The sequence below is a fragment of the Macrobrachium nipponense genome, chromosome 41 (genome assembly GCF_015104395.2).
Source record: "Macrobrachium nipponense isolate FS-2020 chromosome 41, ASM1510439v2, whole genome shotgun sequence".
Classification (NCBI taxonomy): Eukaryota; Metazoa; Arthropoda; class Malacostraca; order Decapoda; family Palaemonidae; genus Macrobrachium; species Macrobrachium nipponense.
This window is the reverse complement of record NC_061102.1, coordinates 15,148,532-15,172,701: the sequence shown is the minus strand read 5'-3', so window position 1 is coordinate 15,172,701 and position 24,170 is coordinate 15,148,532. Positions and strand designations below refer to the sequence as shown.

The window sequence follows — 24,170 nt, the reverse complement described above, 5'->3', positions numbered from 1 at the left end:
TATTTCGGTTAATAATTAATCCCGCGGTGTGGGACAGAAAACGTCTTGTTTTAAAAACAGACTTTTTTTTCAGTTTACTTATTATTTCGTGAATAATGGTTGAATTCCAGTTACTGTTCATTTTTTACTTGAGCCATTTCCTTCAGTTAATAATTATGTGATAGTGACCATACTGCTGTATAATTTGGGCTAATAATCACACAATAAAATCGGATTATATGTAGGAAGATACATCTGTGATCTCATTCGCTCACTAATGGTGGAATTTGGTAAATTCTCCACTCCTGTCTCGCCTACCGATTCGGTTGCCCCGAGTTGGATTCCCCGCTCTGCCAACGTGGAACCGTAGGAATTTGTTTCTAGTGATCAGAAATTAATTTCTCGATATAATGTGGTTCGGATCCCACTATAAGCTGCTGTAGGTAACCAGTTGGTTCCTAGCCACATAAAATTATCTACTAATCCTTCGGACCAGCCCTAGGAGAGCTGTAATCAGCTCAGTGGTCTAGGTAAACTAAAATATACATTTCTCAGTCCTGTACATACGATTTTTTTTTTTCGGGAGACAGCCTATTTTTATTATTAGTCTTTATTGACAAGACCTTGCATATGTTGTAATACCATATTTACATTTAGTTTGCACAAGCAGCATAAAACCTTTATAAACCAACGGTTAATAATAACCCTTATAATGGCTGGTGAAAAATTCAGATAGTAATTTACTCACTCGTAATGCAACGGGGAATCCTGACCGGTTAATCGGAACGCTGACGTGAACTACATAACTATTATTAATTAGTCAGTCACGGCCGTGACGCCTGTGAAAACCATTTGTTAATAAGCTTTTTGTGACCAGGTAACTTTTGATTAACAAGGCTTTCAGTAACAGGTATCGGGGTACATAATTAATCAGTCATTAGGTCAAAGGTATGGCGGTAAATAATTTCTATTAAACGGTTATTCGGCCACATGTCCTGGATTTTGAAAATAAAAAGATAAAAAAAGTAAAAAAAAAATATCCTGGTGAATCAGTCAGTGGGTCACGGTATGAGTTATCGACACTGTCGAATAATTATAATTAATCATTCCCTTTGTTTGTTTGTTTGTTTGTTTGTATGGTGTTTTTACGTTGCATGGAACCAGTGGTTATTCAGCAACGGGGCCAACGGCTTTACGTGACTTCCGAACCAAGTCGAGAGTGAACTTCTATCCCCAAAAACACACATCTCTAACACCTCAATGGAATGCCTGAGAATCGAATTCGCGGCCACCGAGGTGGCAGGTCAAGACCATACCGATCACGCCACTGAAACGCTTCATCACTCCTTCGTTGACGGGTTTGTACCTAACAGTATACAAACTAAAGAAGAGAATTTTGTCGTAGTACTGGAGGATTAATTTACGATTGGGAGTCATTTTGCAATGCATAGAACTAAAACATGAAAGCGCAATTACCATTACCTGATTTGATATTTCACCTAAAAGATTCTATGAATCTTTTAGGGAGTCGGAGTATGTATTTTATTTTTTCTTTGACAATCTGAACGTTGAAAATCGTTATTAAGAGAGAATCTAAACAGAAGTTAAATACAGTTAGTATTATAAAAGTGTCCATTTTGCGTTTAGAATCAACATTTGTTATATACCTGCAGAAATTCGTACTTCTCTTTATTCCATCCTCCTCAACCGCGCCTTCACGATTCAATTGTGTGTGTATTATATATATATATATATCTATGATATATATATATATATATATATATATATAGATATATATATATATATATATATATATATATATATATATTATATATATATATATATATATAGTATATATATATATGTATATATATATGTATAATATATAGTATGTATATATATAATATATAGTATATATTGTATATATATATATATGTGTATATATATATATATATATATATGTGTATATATATAGATGTTATTATATACTGTATTATATATATTATTGTATATATATGTATATATATATATACACATATATATATATATGTATATATATAGTATATAATATTATATATATATATTATATTTATATAATATATATATATATGATTCCTTACGGCAGGAAAATTCCAGTTCGAAATCTTCTTAGGCAAAAAATTATTCTTTGTTAGGGAATTGTTCACGTGATAAATGATTCATCTGCTCGTAGCAGCGTCTCATAATAATTGACGGACTTCAACAAATAGCTAAGAGTACGCGTGATTACGTAAATAACTGTAAGTTATTTACGTAAATAACTTACAGGGTTTTCGAGGATGCGGCTGCCAATCTCTTTCCGATATCCAGTGCTGATTAATAAACGTTAAGCTAATACCGAGCTCCTCAAAGTATTCCCAAGATTTCTTAAGTGAAAAAAAAAGTCAACTAATGCCCATCAGGGACACTTGAACCGGCCGCGGCTTAGTCTACACTGTTGCCAATTGGTTTGTGTTGACCCTCCAAACTTTGGATAAGGCTTACACAAAACCGTGGAAATAAGTGAATATAGCGTATCTATTTGTATATATATATATATATATATATATATATATATATATATATATATATATATATATATATATATATACACACAAATATTAGAGCAATTTTATCATTGTTGAATTACTATGACATCTAGAAATCATGGAAACAGTTTGTTAAGGCATCGGCGTATGTATCAAGTTCCACTAAATTGGCAACGATGCCTGGCTATCCTTGCTGAATAAGAAGTAGAAAAAACAAATCGAGAGAGAGAGAGAGAGAGAGAGAGAGAGAGAGAGAGAGAGAGAGAGAGAGAGAGAGAGAATAATTAATGAAAGCTCTCCGTGTTTCACAGAATAAATTTAAATGAAGTTCGGGAACCCACTTTATCATTTCGTTTTGTGGGGCGGGGGTGGGGGGGAAGGGGATTTATCTTTGGATAAAAATAAAACTGAAAAGCGGGATTCTTGATCAGCAAAAGCCATTAGGCTCCGAATGGGTCATTCACTCGCGTGGAATCTTTTTCCTCGGAAAATCACGTAAATCCATTATAATAGTTTTGATAACTCTTACAAGAACGAGAAAACATCGCCAGACGTTCACCGCTGCGAAAGAAGAGAAGAGAGCAGGAATGGGCAGAAATTGCGGTCAAATCCGCTGCGCCCTTTATATTAATCTCAGCAATGGGGTCAAGGTTCGTTGCGAAAGGAACCATTTCTTGTTCCTGCTGCCTGTCGTCAGTGAGTCCTCATTCCTGTGGTTCGGGTTAGGGTGTTTCGTCACTCCGTCTTCCATACACAAATATTGACTTTTAATCTGTGCTGGTTTTATCCACCCCCCCCCCCCCAACAAAACAAAAAATAATAAATAAATAAATAAATAAAAAATAAAGAATAAAAAAAAATAATCAAGTATCTCAGTTTAACCAGACCACTGAGCTGATTAACAGCTCTCCTAGGGCTGGCCCGAAGGATTAGTAGATATTTTGACTTTGCTAGGACCCAGTTGGTTACCTAGCAACGGGACCTACAGCTTATTGTTGAATCCGAACCACATGATATCGAAAATGAATTTCTAATCGTTAGAAATAAATTCCTCTGATTCCTTGTTGGCAGAGCGGGTGAATCGAACTCGCGACTAGGAAATCGGCAGGCGAGCACGCAAAACACTTGACCAATTTTTTTTCACAAACTCATTCTACTTCTACACCACAGTTGATTAGGTCCCAGCGAAGTTCCGTTGCTACGATAATAAATTAATAAGTGTCTTGTTAACTGAGATAGTCGCCTCTATGCGATGGACGCGTTCTGAATGTTAGAGTCCTACTAATGTATTCTGTGGGGTACTCGCGCCGTTGCCCCTGACTCCTTAAGTACACCCGATTGGTATGCAGCTGTTACTAAGGTGCCAGAACTAAGTTTGATCGATGGATTAGGTCATTTGAACTTGAGCCAGTTACCAGGTTTCTGAGCCACGGTTTTATTTGTCCCCTGACGGGTTGTTATCTGCAGTCAAGTTAAAATAACAGAATGTACGAAAATGCATTAATCATTAGATATGTAAATTGGTATGCGGAGTGTTTTGCTATGTTGCTATGTCCCGAGACTCATGAATGAAAAAGGTATCTTAGTAACTGATTAGACATTTCCCTAATGAAATTTCAATGATAAAAGATATCTGAGGTAACTACATTTGTTGTTTTATAATCGCCGTAATAAAGTTTGTTAAAATTCTTACAGTTTGCTTGCATTTTGATGAAAACCTGCTGCTAGACTCACATTTTTCGTGGGCCACGAAAACAAAGTCATTTCGGCAATGACCTGGGATTGGGTTTGAAATGTTTTAAATGCAGCGCAAACATACCTGGCGACATTTCTTCTTTGAATGAAATGAGAAAGACGCCTTTCTGATGGTTACGATAGGCAAGAACTCTCTTCTTTAAAGATCTGCTAAAAACTCTTTCTCTTGGTTAGAATCTGTACGCTACACTTGTCATTTCTCTCTCTCTCTCTCTCTCTCTCTCTCTCTCTCTCTCTCTCTCTCTCTCTCTCTCTCTCTCTCTCTCTCTCTCTCTCTCTCTCTCTCTCTCAAAAGGTTCAAAATATAACGTGTAGCAGAACTTTTTTAAAAGGTTCTACCTATTCCTTCTTCCTCTCTTCTAGGTTCTGCTTCCTTTCATTATTTCCGTTCGTGTGTCACCTTTTTGTTTTTCGTTTCTGTACTTTATTATTCGTAGAAAGAGAGGACGAATGCAAGCGTTTGTATGCCTCTTCATATTGATAAAATGATATCGAATAAATTTACATGTTTGTGCGGTATATATTCACTTAAAACAAGTGGTCTATGGTCATAGTGAAAATTATAATACTAGCCCAGAACCACGACACTGCCATACGTTCACTTATAATAAAACTGTACCGAATTCACGTACCTTACGCAGTAATAAAAAGAATGATTAAAAATTTCTGAGGCATCACTTGCCAAAAGTAAATTTCTGAGGCATCACCTGCCTAAAGTTACACTGGATTAGAAAATGTCGTATATGGATTTCCAGTGTGTGTGTTTGTGTGTGTGTGATTAACCGAAATACCACCTCTTAATAATAAGCCTACATCAGGAAGACAAAATCACTTTTAAAGTTTTTGAAGAGACATTCACAACAGTGACTAAAATTGCCACGCTATACCTCTGGACTTTTGCGCTGGGTATTAATCGACCGAGTTCAAAGCGAAATTATATTTGTGGGGGACAAATAGGCCAATAGAAGTTAGTGGCACAGACAGAGATTACCGATCTAAGAAAGGAGAGAGAGGGGAAGGGAAGGGAAGAGGGGGCCCGTGGGAGACCGAGGATGGGTCTCAGGCTGCTTTGGCGGCTCTCAGTTGCCCAAATCATGGTTGTGGGCCAGGCGCCATCTGGTGTCACCTTAGACCCCGATTGTTGGGGGAAGGGGGTGGGGGTGATAGGAGAAAAACCGATCCGATGAAGAGAGGGGATAAGAAGAAGGTTTTTCACGGGAGGAGAAGCGTGAATTTTCCACGCAGTGTAAACTTGGCCATTATTTTCCCAAGGGGGAAATGCCACACTTGTGACTTTTTTCTCGGCCAAACTTGTTTGCATAAAAGTACGAAGTTACATTGTGGCAATCAGACTGTATAGTAATCTAAGAAAAAGTTGGTGATTAAAAATGGAAAAGATAATCAAGCGGTGGTGCAATACCAACATATATCAGCTTCTATCTTAGCAAGACCAAAATCATAGTATAAAAGTTAGGTCTATCTTAGTTTAACCAGACCACTGAGCTGGTTAACAGCTCTCCATGGGCTGGCCCGAAGGATTAGATATATTTTTTACGTGGCTAGGAACCAATTGGTCACCTAACAACTGGACCTACGGCTTATTGTGGGATCCGAACCACATTATACCGAGAAATTATTTTCTAATCACCAGAAACAAATTAATCTGGTTCCACATTGACTGAGCGTTGAATCGAACTCGTGACTACTGAATTGGCTGGTGAGCACGTCACCCACTCGTCCAACGAGGAAGTAATCATAGCAAGAATGAATAAAGCCCACCTAGGGAACAAAGACTTCTTCAACGCTTCTGTGACTTTCGACTTTGAAGAAAATAAATGTGGAAGAATATCAATGTATTTCCTATCAGCTTTTGTTTATGGTGAACAGTAAAATCATTTGGAGATTGAATTGGTGTCAATTTAAACTGCATAGGAAAACTTAATGGTGTTTCTCAAGGTTGGGTCGTACTGTCTCCTTTTATTTTAAAACGCACAAGATAGCTTTCTCTCAAGCACGGGAACACACACCATGCAAAGTGTGTTTTTGTGTGTTTAATTGTACGTCCAACCTGCTCTTCTTGATGATGAGAGTTCATTAAGTAGCGATACAATAGCGAAAAAATAAATCGGTTTTCTAGAAGAATGTGGTAATTCGTCTTAAAGATAAAGATAAGGATCTTTTTGGAGAGAGAGAGAGAGAGAGAGAGACGAGAGAGAGAAGAGGATTGAGAGGAGAGAGAAGAGAGCACGCCTGAGAGAGAGAGAGAGAGAGAGAGAGAGAGAGAGAGAGAGAGGTAAAGGAAAGATGAGAGAGAGGGGGAGGAGAACGTAGGAGGTAAATTTGTTTTGTTTGTTTGTATGGTGTTTTTACGTTGCAGGGAATAAAAAAAGAATATTAGGTAACTAAGCGCCATTAAAGCTTTAATTAAGATTAAAATCCATATCTCAAGTGCTAACTGATCTTATATTATTATTATTATTATTATTATTATTATTATTATTATTATTATTATTATTATGAAAATTCCTGAATGTATTCATACATTCATAGCTTCCGTCATAGAGCACTACATGAAGAGCGGAAGTCCCTTTGGCAGATAAGGGCAGCAGTTAGTAGTTTTAGGCGAGCTTTGCGATAACATTAATGCAGTGTACAGATACCGCGAGGACCAGTTACGCATGAGAGGTTGTTCTGAGCGCCAGGCTAAAGCTTAGTGGGCGGGGGAGAACGCTTAAGTGGGCCTGGTTGAAAGATATTTGGAGTGACCCAGATAAAGTAAGACTTGCGATTTCTCAGATCACGGGTTCGTCAGTCAGCAGGTCGCCTTTCAAGTAATCGCTCCTTAAGTGCTTCGAATTAGCCATTGATGATAATGACGAAGGGATCTGTGTTACGTATGCCACCATTGCATCAGCAGACTCTCACTTGGCTATGTCTTAATAGAGACGAACAGAAAGTGAAAGGAGGTGTCTGAGTCAACAGAGACTTCTTGGTCATCTAGACACGTTTGAAGTTGATTAAAGGTTTGATAAGCAAATGTTGAGGAAGCGTACTGACATGAAAATGGCGTTGAATTTACTTATGCTTTTGAGAGTTACGGACATAATTAGAGAAATAATGTGGGTTACCCAAATAACAGCAGTCAAGCCTATCTCTAGTTCTTGAAACATGCAAGCGAAAAACTGATATTAAGTAGTGCATATATTGTCCATATGTACATATATACTATATTATATATAAATATATATGTGTTTATATATATATATATATATATATATATATATATATAATATATATATATATATTATATATATATATATACTATGTGTGTGTGTGTGTGTACGTGCGCAATCGTATAAAAAAATTGCATTTTACCAAAGCAAATACAATGACACATAACAGAGATAAGGTAGACCACCTAATTTGGTTGGTGCAAGACATTACCTCAAAGGCATTGCAAAAGCAGCTAATGCATGATATGCATGACGGAGATGCATGACCCAGTTATCAATCATAGAGTGAAGTATTGCCATCTGTCGTTCACCCCTTTTTACGTTGGTATCAACATTCTGTGTACCGAAATATTAAGCTCTTGTGAGGATCAAACGCTGAACATTTTAGTTTTTAATAGCACACTGTCTACAGTGTGGAATAGATGGAAATATAAAATTTAGGCCAAAGGCCAAGCGCTGGGACCTATGAGGTCATTCAGCGCTGAAGGGGAAATTGATAGTAAGATTTTGAATGTGTAACAGAAGGAAAACCACACGTTTGCACAATGAAATAATTGTTGGGAGAGGGTGGAATGTAAGACGGAGGAAAGGGACCATGAACGGAGGAACAATAAAGGGAATGAATGGGTTGCAGCTAGGAGCTGAGGGGCGCTGCCAAGAACCTTGAGTAGTAGTGTCTGCAGTGCACCACGTGATGCGCATTGACGGCCCTACCACCCTACGTGGTCAACAGTGAGTTTCTTATATAAAAAAATGACCGAAAAGAACAAAGGAGTGTTGGAAACAGTCTTTAGGCGCAATATAATGACTCTTAAGAGGATTTATTAACTCTCAAAGTGTTCAGATCGCTAGACTCTGTAAATGTTTCTCCTTCTAACTACTTTATTCTCCTCTGAAACTCTCGAAACGGCTCAGAACTTTCCGTTCCCAGAAAGAGGAGAAAAGCTGGTTTATGCGTTGGTTGGTGTTTATTTGTTGGCGTCAGAGTCAATACGTTTAAATCATATTTATCTTTTCAAGGAAATGTAACTAAACTACTTATCGACCAGTTGATATAATATATATATATATATATTTATCATATAATATATATATATATATTATTATAAATGATTATATTATATATGTTATAATATATATATCTATATATATACTATATATATAATTATATATATATATATATAAATATATGTAATATTATATATATATAAATGTGTGTGTGTATATATATATATATATATATATATATATATATATATATATATATATATATATATATATATATAAAATCTGCTGTGAAGCAGCATAACCCTCAATATCGGCTTATCAGTGAATTTCCAGAGAACGGTCCTGATATAAACGCGTTAACCTCACCGGGCGGCCTAATTGTCACCGGACATGTTAGGGGTGCTAACCCTCCTTAAGCCTATGACTTGGATCGCGCCCCTGATAGTCCATAGTCCTTGCAACACCGGGCTAACATAAATCAATCAGCCGGCCAATCAGCGTTCATGGGGGTTGTGGGAAATGCCGCAACGCCGAGAGAGAGAGAGAGAGAGAGAGAGAGAGAGAGAGAGAGAGTCAACCCACACAGGAGATCTATCAAGTGGTTAAGACGTTAGACTTCATTAATACGTTTGAAATTGTATTTTGATATATCTGATATTTTACCAAGCTTATTTTTAAATGTTAAAGGGATTATGACTATTTTACTGGTCAGTGTCCTGGAATAAATAATTTTGAACCATTGAATTATCGTAATTTATGGAAAATGCAAGTTTCATCGTAATCCATCCAACTAATTAATAGATGCTTTGTTCCAATCAAGGCTGAAGTTGCTTATAACCTTTGTGCTCAATCAAAAATTTGTTTTATTTAATTAAGTTTGTGAAGTAATATTATAGCCCTAAGATTACTGTTCAGCTTATAACAATCCGACGTGGATTTTAAGGACTTTTTACATGTTGGTTATCTCTGGGACCTGAATTGATCTTAATATGTAGATTTCAAAGACTTTGCCTAATTTGATATAAATTTGTGCCACTAAAGACTTGCTTAATTATAAATATACGTCATTTAAAGACTGCTTAAATATAGACATAAGTTCTTTAACGACATAATTCAATATAAATATGCAATATTAAAGACTTGCTTAATTATATATACGTCATTTCAAGACTTAAATATAATATAAGTCGTTTAAAGACTATGCTAAAATATTAATATATGTCATTTAAAGACTACTTGAATATGAATATGCGTCATATAAAGACTTGCTAATATATAAATATGAGTCATTTTAAAATTATTTAAATATAAGCATGCGTCATTTAAAGACTTTGCTTAAATATGAATATAACGTCACATAAAGATTTGCTTAAATACGTCATTTAAAGATTTTTTAATATAAATATTTATGCTTAAATATACGTCATTTAAAAGAATTGCTTAAATATAAAATATACGTCATTAAATACTTTCTTAATTATAAATATACGTCATTGAAAGACTTACTTGAATATAAATATAGGGCATTTAAAGGCTTTTGTTAAAATATAATTACACGTCATTGAATGACTGAGAAAGACTTTACAACCCTCTGGAGAAAAAAAAACAGAGGGTCACACGAGAATCTCACTCAGTATTAAATGAGATTTTGAGAGTAAAGGTTGAATCTCAGGATTGTAAGTTCATTGTCGTAACCGGCCGAAAGACGTATAGGCTTAGGTTAAGCCAATGTAGAGAAAAGCGAAGAGGGTAAAAAGCATTGTTAAGACAGAAGCGTTGAAGAGTTGGTGAAGGATTTTGGAAGGACACTAAAGCACTCTCTCTCTCTCTCTCTCTCTCTCTCTCTCTCTCTCTCTCTCTCTCTCTCTCTCTCTCTCTCTCTCTCTCTCTCAGAGAAGTGGACTAAACTGAAGATGACGGCAGTGTTACGAGAAAGGGCCTTGCTACAGACATTTCATTTTTTTTTATCAAACTTTCTGAATAATTGTGCCGATAAAATGAGCGGCCAGTGTATTTGATTGTACGGGATAAGTTATTTTCGCCGATTACAAAAATAATAATAATAATAAATAAATAAATAACGTCAACTGCCCCTGCCCTAAGAAGAAATAGTAGCCTAGATGGCGTAGTGCACCGAAGCTACGTAACGAAAACTAAGCGAAATTGGTTTCCGTGGGGTTCCGGGGACCTTTCGATGTGGCCGAGAATTTTCCAATTACAACTTCGTAGGATTATGTGCGGGATGTTTGCGCTTTTAGTATCTCACTGTTTTATGAAGTTAAAGGGCCGTTTATGTATCCCCCGTATCCCTTAATGCTTTATTTCCCCGGGTTTAGCGACGCTAATTAACGCAGCCGCTTTGCATTTCAGTGATGACTTCGGCCGTTTATTAATGGCTCGGATACAAAGAGGATATTTTCCTGTAATCGGATTACTCATCATTTCTAATTTTCACTCGCGAGGATTATTAACGCAGACCTAATGTGCCATACGATATTCCCGTCTCTCGTGGTATTTTGCAATTTTTTTTATTCAAAATCCTCTTTTTAAAAACTTTTGTGTTTCAGCATTCCAAGGAAACTTTACTTTTTAACCACACAAGTGAATTTGACAGAGCTGCCTAAAAGTAATATTTTATGTGCCTGACATTGCATAATTGAGAAGGAAAAGTAATTTACAATTATCTTGCGTTCCTGCAGTACCTCACCAAGGGTAGAATAGTGGAATAATATTTTGTTAGCTCTCAGAAACACGTTTTTTTAGTACCTAGGTTTCTCGTCTTACTTTCACTTCTGTAAATATGGAAATGTAAATTTCCATTGTTACCTTCAGGTAATAGTTCCCAGCATTCAAGGCAAATGCCTCCGAGACGAGAACTGAAGACAGGAACACCACTCTCTAGGTCCGTGTTTTGTTTCTCAAAACTCGAGCGTAATCAAAGAGACAAAAGTCTCCTCCCGCTGTAGTGGACGGGAACAAACCGTCATCACTTTGCGTGTCACTGAGCTCATTCGGGAAGGCTGCAGATGCCAAACATGCCCCTTCTAGAGATGATGAGGAATTTTGCCAGCAGATTGAAATGGAAGGTGGAAAACGAATAGTTTCGACGGAGCCATTTAGGAACGAACTGATGAGAAAAGCTATTCCAGTAATCTGGCATTTGTTTGCTTTGTTTGCATAACTTTACGGGTTGTCGATTATGTAGATTCAAGTTGAGGAATGTCTTCCCCCCCCCCCCCACCCCCACTGTTCCATTTGACCCTTGAAAACAAAAAGCCCCTATTGTTTGATATAATATAAGTACATAAATGACACATGGGTTGTATGTATGACGCATGGGCCTTATTGAGTATCAATTTTGGGGCTCTTACACACGAACTAAATTTCATTTTTGTATTATACTTGAGCATTTTATGAATGTTATCACCTTTCTTGCTCACTTCTCGAGTATTACATTAATATTAATCTAGTCTCTTTTTTCTGTCTGACCTTTCATCATTCCCCCTTAAAGTTTACACCCTTTTCTTAACAGCTTACCTACTCTTACTATCTTTACATTAACAATTAGCAACCCCCTCTAGTCAATTAATTGTTCGTTGGTGGTTGATATCTTTAGTCGCCCTAGTTATGGATCATCATCTGTGGTGTTCCTGCTCCACTTAATAGAACTCCCCTCCATTCAGAATGGGGGTGCTAAATTTAAGTGTATTGGCCATGTTTCAGATTTATTTGTTGGTCACAGACCTTTTTTTTCAGATAATAATTTTTTTGCAGATATTTAATCATGATGCAGTCTTATTTCTTGTACCTTGTGATATTTTGCTTGTACAGGATTGAAATTCAAAAGTATCTCGGCTTTAGTGAACTAAAAGCAAACAATCACATTTTTATGAATAGCGATATAAGTGTCCGTAGTATTAGTATTCCATCTCAAAAATTGTAGTATAGTATTCCGTCTCAAAAATTTTAGTTTCTACTTCTCTTTTTAAGTGATGAGAAGAAAACTTTGAAGAAACTGTCACCAATGGCCTTCCTTTGTTTTTTTTTTATGTTTTTGTTACTAGTGCTAGTTTGCATGAGACAGGAAACAAACTCATCTAAATGTAGGTTCTTTATTAAGGTAGGTTATGATGCAATAAAGACAATGTATGTGACCAAAACTCGTAGAGGGGTAACTGGTGTACTGTGTTAGGGATTGGATTTGAATGTGTCTAGTTACCACTTCCCAATATACAAGGCAAGAATATATTATACAATGACAAACGCTATTACATATTACTATATTACAGTACGTACACCTATCTACACCTCCCTCCCCGCCTTCATGCTCATAGCGGGTTCTTCATCTGGAAAATGTGGGCTGTAGGAAGGCTGTTTGAGGACTCTTTTTGTGTCCATAAGAAGGTCCAGAGGGATGTGAGGTAGAAGCAGCGCCAGGGGAGATGTACTTCATAGTCCCTTGACCTGGCATGGCTCATGATGGTCAAAGTCTTGGCAGTTAGTATTACCAGAGGGTGCTGTCTTGAGTACAAGATGCTTCACAGTGGCCTTGCCATGGGCACTGGACTGCAGGTAGTGCAGGGAAGTAACGAAATGATGTACTACTTATTGCTCCATGAAATCGCTGAATTCATGGCTGGTGAATTGAGGTCCACCATTAGTCTGGAAACCACATCCAGAAAGCCTGCCATTCACGAGAAGGAATGACTTCCCTGCAACATTGAAGAAGTCCACAGACACAGACTCGAAGGGTCTAGTAGGATGGTTGCCATTTTGAAGAGGTTCCTGGAGGCTAGGTTTTAAGGCCTGGCAAAGCTCATATGCTTTGACAGTATTAGCAATGTCAGTCAATTCCTAGCCAGTAAACAGTCTGTCGTGCATGTCCCTTTGTGGCTTCTATTCCTCCGTGACTGTCATGGAGTTGTAATAGAGCGCAGCAGCAGGTACTACAATCCTTACTCCATAAAGCACGAGTTCAGCATCGACTGAGAGGCTTTCTCATAATTTTCAGAATGGGGGCAATGAATTATTAAGTTGTAATGATTGGCAGGAAATCCTGAGAACATGCAGTCTCAAAGACAGATAGGGTCCTGATGTATGACCCAACCAGTCTGTTTTGACCTGTGGTGTGGGCTGGCTGATGGGGACATACTACAGGGTGTCAGGTATGCTGAGCTGCTTGCCAGCATGCCACATGGCAGCGAACAGATATAGTGAGGTTTTATCTTAGATACACTGCAAACGAGGCTTCTCAACCGCATCCAGTGTAATGGTTGAGAATTGGCACCAGTGGGTGATGGTCTGTGATCAGTGTGAAATATTGGAGGCCTATCAGATACAGTTTGCTTTTGTACTTAGTCCAGGTTACAGCTAAAATCTCCAACTTGATTGTGGCGTAGCGAGTCTGCGTCTGCAAGGAAATGAGAGCCACACTGTACTAAGCAAAGTCTAACATTGCTGTGGTCCCATAGAAGGGCATATCCTACTCCACATCGAGAAGCTTTGGTCTGTAGGGTAACTGAGAAGGCTGGATCAAAGGAGGCAAGGGCTGGTGGGCTAGTTAAGGTAATCTTCACTGTGTGAAATGCTCTGTCCTGATCTGTGGTCCATGCAAATGCGTGCTTGGGGCTATCCCAGGCATAAAATTGGCCACTAGGTTCACTAACCCATGAATGAACAAAGATCTGTCAAGTTCATCAGTGAAGGAAAGTCTTTGATTGTTGCTTTGTTGGGGTCCAAGGAAATGCTGCCTTTGGAGATCCAAACTCTGCAGAAGGTAACGCTGACGGTGGCAACCACAAACTTGTTCTTGTTAAGTATGATACCGGGGAAATCCTCATCGAACAGCAGGATGTTGTCTACTACTTTAACACAATTTTCGACACCTTATAGAGCATTGTCTCATTAAGGCAGTAGGCGTCTCCTCTAGCTGCAAATCCCATTGGACCTCTGCGATGTTGGGTTCTGCAGGCAATGTGATGGCATGAAGAGGCAGCTCTGAACACCTATTGACATGGGGAACATCCAGAATAGGTCTGGGAAACTCTAGTGGAATAATGGCCAACTCTTTGCAGTAGCTATGTTACAGCAGTGGTGTTTGACACATTCATGGACTTGGATGCTTGCTGAACAGGATCTCTTAGTTAAGATAAGAGTGGCTGTGAAGGATTCTACGGCAGGTGTCATCATAGAGCCATCTGCGGTGAACATTGGGGTAATTAGTGGGGGTTGTAGTGCACTCCTAGGAATGCGCAGGTCAGGATGCTGAGGGCCCTTAACAGAGAAGTGGGCACCTGTGTCTAGCAACATCTGAATCCTGGATGTGATGTCACCATATGAGAGGGAAACTTTGATTGGCTGCAGTGCCTTGATTAAAAAGCATCTTCCCATTCAACAACAGTTGGGGTTCTTGCCCGGAGAGAGTGGTGTAGGCTCGGCACTGGAAGTGGTACCCTGTTTGGCATCCCTTGTCCATCTTGGCCCAATGCCCCTTTTGGGCACAGTTGCAGCAAGTGCTGTCTGCTGCTGGACATTTCTCTTGGGATCCATGTGGTTGCACGATTGCCATGAAACACACTGTAATGGTGTGGTAGGGATAGCACCCTCCATGTTCCGTGTCTTGTAGTTTGAGAAGGCACAGCACATATTGCAGAAGTGGCCTTCCTGGTGGCCTCATAGGTGCGACACTTGTTGACAATATCCCGTAGAGACATTGGTGTTAGGGGCTATGAGTTTCTCAGGCGTTGGTGTAGGGGATATAAGTTTCAAAGTCAGTTCTTCCCCTACTCCCATAAGGATGATCATCTTTCATCCGGGTTTGCTCACAAACTGAAGGTGTAATGGAACATATGTCTGCTTCTTCTGCAATGTTCTTGAGTCTTATGTAAAATTCTCAAAAAGACACTTTCTCTAACTGTTTGCAGTTGAGCAGCTCGCTACAACGTAGTTTCTCATTGCCAAGGCTGTTAGTTTTGTTCTTGAAGGGCATCCAAAACTTTGTCAACACTTTATCCGGTGTCTGTGGGTATGTCTAGTATCTGATGTCTGGGGATATGTCTAGGGTGTGCCCGAGGATCCTTTGTCTCTCCAATGCAAGACACATCCTCATCTGGATTAATTGTTTCTCTATGGGCAACTTGGGCAGATCCACCATGACTGAATAATCATCCTATCGATGTCATCATTCCTGAAAAATTTAAAAGTTGCATCTGGACGAAGGGAGCTGGGTTCAGGGTGACTGCTTTCTGTGGAGGGGTACTAATGGGGTCACTGCACCCTCTGGTGCCGAGATCGGAGCTGCAGGTGTCAAAGGAGGCACGTTGGGGCTTCCTGTACAGGGGCTGCTAGCATTTGCAGAAAGTACTGTAGTGGTCTGCTTCTAGCTGCCAGCAAATTTTGTATTCTTCCTCTTTTCAGGTTTTCTTTGTCTTTCATCTTCTGATCCTGGCATGATCCTCAATCCATGATTTCTAGTTATTGTATTGAGCAATAGGAAATCAGCCGATTGGGGTATCGTCATCTGAGGATGGAGAGTGGGCAAGGAATATGGACGGTAGACAGGGTCTTGTGAAAGCTGGGCGAGTTGCATGTCATCACATTCATCCTGAGGATGTGGAGACTCCAGTGTGAATAATGTTCTGTTTACCCCCTCACAGGCTTAAAACAGAATTTAACAGAAATGTCGAGTATCAGTATTTTAAGAACAGTTTGTGAAATATTGGAACTACGTAGTTGGTTCATTAGCACCACCTTACACTGCATATATGATACACTGTGCATACCAGCAAATAAAGTCTGTTTTGGAGAGAGCAAGAGAAAGTGGGTAACTGTTGGTGTATGGTCCTCTGTCGGTTTTCTTCTGGTTTGCTGTAAGTCTCCTGTATCTTCACTTGCTTCGTGTAACTTCCTGTAAACTTTACTGCACCATGTTGGTTAGGACGAGATGTGAAACAAGCTCACCTAAAATGTAAGTTCTTTGTTAGGTAAGGTTCCAGTGCAACAAGGACAATGCATGCGAGCATACATACTGCTAGGCATTGGATTTGAATGTGTTCGGTTGCCATTTGAATCAATATACAATGTTATGTACATGGGCGGCGAGAATATGTTATATACAAAGACAAATACATGATGCATATAGATTATAGAAAAAAACTAGCATGGTCCTATATCCCAAAGGAAATTACCATAATAATATGTTGCCCAAGAGAAAGACCAAGTCAACCTGAATTGTAACTGGACAATATCATTTTTTTTTTATTTGGCCTTTAGATGCTAAACAAAAAGCTTTCCTCTTTTAAAAAATTCCAAATATTCTTTTTAGCTTCTTTTATCAGTGGAATGTAAAAGAACATGTGGCTAATGGATATTTTTTAACTTGGAAGTGTCCTGTCCCCTCTTCAATATGGATCCAAATAGTTACCTGAATGTTTAAAAGAAAAACAGGAAATTAGTATATGCCTTTTAACAATAACAGAAAGAATAGATGAAAAAATCAGAAGTAGCCAATGGCAATACAATACTTTAGTAAATTTCTATACAGGAAGTTACAGGAATTATATAAATGGTTCAGACATTGTTAAAAAATATGATAACCTATGAAACATCTCTCCCAATAAATTAAACAGTATTAGTCAATCTTCTAATTTTTTAGGTGTATCTTGTTGTAAATTAAAAATTAAATTAAAATTTATGTGAATAAATGTTATGGATATTGTTGCCATTACAACAGTAAGATGTAATTTGCAGTTTCTGATATCTATGTTTTCAGTCTTTCATTAATACGCCAGTTGTAAAATGGTTTTATATAGCCCCTGCATACAAGTGTCTTCGATTTGTGTTGATACTGTACATTCTTTATATTTTTTTCAGCTTATTAGAACATGACATGCTTAGAAGCTTTTTCACAAGGATTAAAATAACAAAATAACTTTCTTCCTTCCGTTACCATGAATTGAGTTAATAATCTAAATGAGTTGTGTATCTTCTGAGGGTGTCTATATAAAGTTAGAAATTTTTTTACCAGTTAACTGAAAGATCACTCAAAAACTGAAGATAACAGCAGCTACATTGAACACTAAAATTGAGAACTGAATGGTAATGTAATATGAAGATGAGTTTCTATGTTTTCATACCACTTGAAAAGTAGGCAAGTCAATTCTCTTGAGTAAATATCTATCAACAAAGTAGATTAGTTTTCCATCTCAGTGACCTCAATCAGACAAGTTAACTGAACTGAATAAAAACAATAAGCATTAAGGAGGCCATGCCACTTAGTTGCAAACATGTGGATTTAAAATACTTCATCAACACATACCTAACACAGTAGGAGAATATTATGTCAAATTTAAAGTGACAGACATATATTCTGTGTGATACAAAACAAAACAAAATAAAGAACATTATAGGTAGAACATAGTTTTACTTAATGATAAATTGGAGGTCAGATTCTATTTCAGGGAGTTTCCTCCTCAAAAATTCAGTGCTCTGGTCTTGTCTGCTGGTACCTTTGTAAACATGTCCATACCACTGTGTTGCCCTTGTTCTTTCCCTTTTTAGTAATAAAATATTCCCAAGTATTTTTCACATTATGTAATGTGAGAGGAGACTCCAAACCTGTACACTTGAAAAATTTTACAAGGCTTCTGAAAAAGTAAAAGCACCAAATTATTGACAGTGGTAAATCTGCACCGCTTTCTTAAACTCACTAAGGTTTGGGGGGGGGAAGCATGCATAAATGGAAATTGCGTGTGGTAAAATGCTTGTATTGGTAAAATGCTTGTATTGCTTACCTCGTACGAGCAAGAGTTGCCAGATCTCACAGATTCCTTGCTATACAATCTTTTGATTGTTTTAACCGGTTTCTAGCTGGCATGCTAAGATTTATCTTATTGTTAAGACCGAAGGTTTGTTAGCTATGAAAAATACAAATTGATTAAAAATTTGTCATTTTATCAATGACAAAATAAATTTTTAATTATCATTTCATACATACATATTGATCAACTACTAACCATATGATATGTAAGCATTAGTTACCCTTAAAGAATTTAATTTCACTTGAGATATGCATCATTAATTATTGTGTTAATCTTTCTACAGAAATTTCTGAGCCTTTCTAAAAGACTTGCTTTTTCTTCCCAGATAGCGTCCCAGTTAAGAGATCCCCTCCTGTAACACATCGTCAAGCCTACTTCATCCAAGATCAGTACTATGTAGATGTACTTTACTCATACAGCTCAAGATTTCCTCAATGATCTCTTCTTCAAGTAACAGTTGCTGTTGCTATGCAGCAAATTTTTTACATGTCAGTCAGTTTTATGGCTGTTAGAACTGGTAAATGATAAAGATGAAAATAAATAATTATATATAAATATAAATATAAATATATATATATAATGTATAAATATATATTGTGGTGAAAGTTTTTCGGCTATAACCCTGGTCGCGAGAAGCGTTGAGTTCAAATGAATGATTGAGTGATTGTAGAGGGTCGTCAGACCTAAGAAACCAGGATCATAGGGCCTCTCTGTAACAGATTGTGTCAAGTTATTTACCAAGTTAGGATGGTGGACAGTAGTATGCCTCTTAGGTAAAATGCCACTTCCAAAGCTCCTCTTCAACACAGCTTTTCCTTACCAGTGAGCTTCTGTCATTGCAATCACTTCGTTCTATATCCCATGATCTCTATTCTTGCAAGAAATCTGCAGAAGAAAATACATCATATGAATTGCTATTCTTTTATCAGCCAAAAGTACATTTATGATTTAATGAGTGAAGTATGAGTGAATTAATGATGTCTTATTTAAATAGTTTAATCACAACTGTGATTCTGCTGTCATTCCTAAACACCATTTCAGAGCTTTGAATGAATGGTGAAAAATTGATTATTGTATCTTTTTTTTTCATTCAGATCTTTAGTGCGCATGTGGCGACGGTTAAAATGTCATGTGATTATATTTTCTTGCTAAAGATGCTTTTCAGATAAAGACAATAAGAATTTTTCGAAAGACTGAAATGCAATTTACTTACTGTGCTCCACCCATAAACTTGGTATTTATGTTTTATATTTCTTACTGTATACTAACTGTACATAACAATTCAAATATTAACAGCTACGCTTTTAAGGGATTTAAAGAGCTGTCTATATTTGAGAGTTGGACTTGTAAGTAAAAAAAAAAAAATGACATGTTGTAGGTATTGGTATAGTCTTTTACTCAAGTGACCAATCCTAAATGAACATTACAGTCTGAAATAAAGATGCCCAGCAGAAAAAAAGGGGGAATTGAAGGATTAATCCCAAGTCAATAAACGTGTAAAAGTTGGCCATTCAGTCCACTTAAAAGGAATTTAGTAAGTGACGAAGTCTACATCGAAGCCAAGATGAAACAATGAAATGTTATGTACTGTACACTAGGTAAAAGAAAACAACCAGACTTGGGGTCTAGACTTTTCAGATGAAACAGAACCCTCTGGGATTTGAAGTTAAATCACATTAAGAATAAGGGGATGAAAGATGCCTACAATGAAGTGATGCCTGTGATGAGTGTAACAGGGGGGATGAATTCTCTCTTCCTCATAAGAAAACTTTGAGTATCCCAATACAGTCACAAAAACCTTCTAACAATCAGTGTACTAAAAAATATGACAAGAAAAAGTAGGAAAATGTCATTCTAGAAAGCTTTGTGATTTGGAACAGAGGAACTTGAACACAATTTGTATATAGTTAAGATTGAAGTGGAGTATGGTATTTTTGTTTTGTGAATCTTAAAACTCACTAGCCACAAGTGGCCAATTGTATAGAAAAAGAGCAGTCTAGTGATCATCAGGAAAATATATATCTCAAAAACAATGACCGACTTGACTCCTGAAAATCTCTCTCAAGTATACTGATTGATAGAGTGTTGAAGTGTCGAGGGCAGATTCTAAGTTTTATTGTAATTGGCCCTTACGGTCACCTGGTAATACTACCCCGCTACATTAGCTGGGGTTAATTTCTCAGTAATAGTTATCTCCAGTTTAGGATGGGACTCTGTTGTTTCTTGGTAATTTAACATCTTTTTCCCAGTTTCTCATTTTTTCATAGATTATATGTGTACAGAATCATTTTTGGCTCCTAGAATTACAAAAACAAAAAAAATTAATGTCCTTAATCATAAATTTTAGCCTAATATGTAAGCTTATTTTACTCCCACATTTGTAAATATTCTTTTTTTCTAGTCTCAATGATTCGTCATTCGGTGTGGCATTATATGACCGATTTACAGACTTGTGGAACAAAAGTAGTTTTTTCCAGATAATATGTACATTTTTACTTTATGCAAACTCTAGGAAAAATATATATTAAAATAAGATAGTTTTCTCTAACATTTTGAAGAACTCTTTTCAAGTTCGACAAACTATTGGTCATTGGTCAACTCCCAATAATGTGTGAATTACTCATACAAGTAACTTTAAAAATCTTATTCGTAGAAAGCGTAGACATAGATTAATAGTCTAGTATTCTATTAGAGCCGTTTTAGCTATTAGGTCATATAAAAAGTTGTTTTATGCTGCTCAACTTACCATGAGGTTAGCTATTATGAGGATGAAAAGTTCATATCATTAAGGCCACTTTACCTCAGACACGTCAAGGAAAGTCATCCTTACTGAAATGTTTTTGTCATCAGTCATAAAGCCTTAATCCCATCACATTTGCAACCAGGTTAGATGTCGTGTAGGAGACTAGAAAAAGCTTTGCAAATAAAATCGTAGGTTTCTGAGTAGGTTGGTTGTGATGCCAAACCATTTAAGGTTTATTTACCACCTGTTAATTCATGTAATTTTAGCCTTGAAAGCTCTGCTACTTAACATTGTCCTCCTGCACTGAATCCCTTTATATAATAACCATTAAGTTTGTATAGTTAATGGGATTACATAGGTTGCTAAATTCATTCTACATTACTAGTTTAGTATGTTGGGAATAATTATATACCATTACTTTTATACATTTTCCTATAAGTTGCTATGTAAAATGCAAGCAGACCATTCCAGTATGCTGGCAAGCTGGCACCAGCGACTACTATGTGCCAACAGTTATCATCCCCCCAGTGTTGATACACAAACGTTTTTTTCAGGTGTCCAGCAGCCATCCAGGTTGCAGGGCAAAGTTGCAAACGAAAGCAGTCGCGAGTACAAACTTCCCAGATCACTGGAATGAGCCAGAAATATTGAGTTTTAAGGGCTATGTCATCTTGCATGATGATCTACAAAGAAAGCAATAATTATTACTTTTTGTAGAGTTCTTCAATAACATATGATCTATGCACTGCCACCTCTGTAAATGCACCTTAAGGATAATGATAAATTAATATGAACTGTTTGACACCCTTCAACTGTAATATAGCCCCTCTAATCTAGTGCAAGGCCCATTATGCTACGGATTACCGTTGGTACTACTGAACTCTTACTTTTTCTTTTTTAATGTTGTTACCTTGTCGACAGAAGTACTGGTTTTAAAAGTACTTAAGTAGTTTGGGAGATAGTGTTGCTGTCAAAAGATAATGTTCCATTAATGGCATCAGCATGTAAATTACATGAGCACTAATCATTTTACTTTTTTTTTTTTTTTTTGCTATTGTTTCTATAATGGTACGAAATCATTTTAGATACTGATTATGGGAGCATAGGACAGCAAGGCTAGCTACCCCAGCTACTGCGACCAAACTGTTACAGCTATTTATTACATTTTAATGATAATGATATCCATTTGTAAAGACGACAAAATTGTTGCCAGTGTCAAAGGACAGCCCCCCTAAATATAACCAACGTCACTGTGTATTTGTATATACTATAGTCAAGGTTTACCTGAAGATCCCAATACGCTTGACGAGGAGTCCATTAGCATTATTAGTGAATCACTGGCTCTTTCCATAGCACGAGCTGTCATGTGATGAAATGGTATCAATTTTCTCGTCTTGCTTGTTGTGCCTTTCTGTTGATTTAGTCTGTATTGACTCCACCACTGTTATACACACGCTGTAGGTAGGCAGTTGTTTACATCCACGGGCAGGCATGGGTGGACGCCACCTTTTGGGAGCTCTCACACACCGTAAAACCCCTTTCTCCCTAAAAGAGAGGAGAAAGACCTAGAGAGAGTAGAGTCTAACTTCTTTCTCTTCATGTGAAGAATTCAGTCACTCGATTATATTATAGATATAACCTAGTAAGGAAGGTCACAGAGACTTGTAATGCTGTTTATAAATGAAACAGTAGCCTTAACTGGGGTTGAAAAATAGAGTACAGATAGTTGAAATCTACTGGTTACTAGTTAAAAGTAGGTGCACTGTACCATTAGCCAAAATTTTATGGTAAGAGTTCTCACTTTAAATAGCTCTTACCCTAGAGAATAGACAAATGCAGTATTGTAAATGCTGACACAGTTTTTTTGGAATTGCAATTGTGTACATAAAGATGCCAAAGTATTAGTCAGAAATAACTATAGTTTTCATATTATTCTCTATTTTGACAAATAACTACGTTAGACTTCAATATTGTTAAATACTGATCAAATAACTTGCCTCACTAACTCATCTTTCATGCCCTCCATCACCATTCCTGAGAACACACCTCACCTACACAAGCTCCACTCTTGTTACACTGGTAGTCCACACAAAACTACTTGTAAATGAACTACTTCATCTCATCGTGATAGTCACTTAGCTGTCTGTCCATGTAAATACTCAACTGTCTAGCCAGTAGTCATATCATAACTTATACTACATCAAGATGTATGTTATTCTGTCATTCACATACATACTTCATGGACCCCATCATGCATATTCACCAGTTTTGAAGGAAGAAAATCACATTATAGGAACACTTCACCAATAAGTCTTGTACAGTGTTATAGAATATAAATATATATATATATATATATATATATATATATATATATATATATATATATATATATATATATCTATATATATTATAATATATATATATATACGAATATGTATATTGATATATACAGTTAGACAAAAAGTTACCAGTGGCTTTGACTTACCATTATGTAGACCTTGGTAATAGTTGAGGAACTTAGCTATAACATGTATCCACATATATAAACATTTTGATATATCATGGTATGAGTTTGCCATATTACATCCCCAGAACACACTGAAACATTACTATTTAACACAGTATACTGCCACCATCACCAGGAGTGTGAGAGTCCCAAAAGGTGTTCCTGTGCTGTGACTGGTGGCGCTGTCCCTTTAGTGCTGCGCAGAAAGTGTGATACAACCAGTTGTTTTGAGTGACCCATTTTGTTTGCTCATATCTCACAGCTAACACACGGTTAATGGGCTTGATTCTCAAGTGTTTCTCGAACTGCTTGAAGCCAGTGGTTGTGTCACAAAACCTTGGCAGGTCCCCCACACAACGCAGGATACAATGAAGCAACACATTCGATCATAATGAAATGCTAAGTCCTTAGGCCTGTGAAGCATTTTCACAGTACATTATTTACTAATTATTAGCTCTCAAAACCATAAGATAACAAACCCTGAGGTTTTCATGGTATTTTTCTGTGGCGGCACTGCTAGAAGGTCCTGGTCACGGTTAACACTGTGCCTTCCTAGCCACC

At 37.2% G+C, this 24,170-nt stretch overlaps 1 protein-coding gene and 2 long non-coding RNA genes across 5 annotated transcripts in view; 1 reads left to right on the top strand and 2 right to left on the bottom strand.

Moving 5' to 3' along the window:
* The window catches only part of LOC135212532 (innexin shaking-B-like), a 221,871-nt gene extending 200,770 nt beyond the window's left edge, over nt 1–21,101 (top strand). The window contains exon 3 of the mRNA XM_064246062.1: nt 18,686–21,101. The gene's annotated coding sequence lies outside the window, so the exon portion shown is untranslated. The remainder of the gene's footprint in view (nt 1–18,685) is intronic.
* Nucleotides 12,631–19,229, bottom strand: LOC135212535 (uncharacterized). 2 transcript variants are annotated; one of them, XR_010313921.1, is made up of 4 exons: nt 19,099–19,229; nt 16,729–16,964; nt 16,324–16,501; nt 12,631–16,145 (listed from the first exon to the last, which is right to left on the bottom strand). It is a non-coding gene; the product is annotated as an uncharacterized LOC135212535 (long non-coding RNA). The 2 variants fall into 2 exon arrangements; XR_010313922.1 differs by lacking the exon at nt 16,729–16,964 and having other exon boundaries at nt 12,632–16,145; nt 19,099–19,228.
* A 1,410-nt stretch (nt 21,102–22,511) lies between the features above and the next one.
* Nucleotides 22,512–24,170, bottom strand: part of LOC135212534 (uncharacterized) — a 60,829-nt gene continuing 59,170 nt past the window's right edge. For both annotated transcript variants that reach the window (XR_010313920.1, XR_010313919.1), the window contains one exon: nt 22,512–22,648. This is a non-coding gene — a long non-coding RNA (uncharacterized LOC135212534). The remainder of the gene's footprint in view (nt 22,649–24,170) is intronic.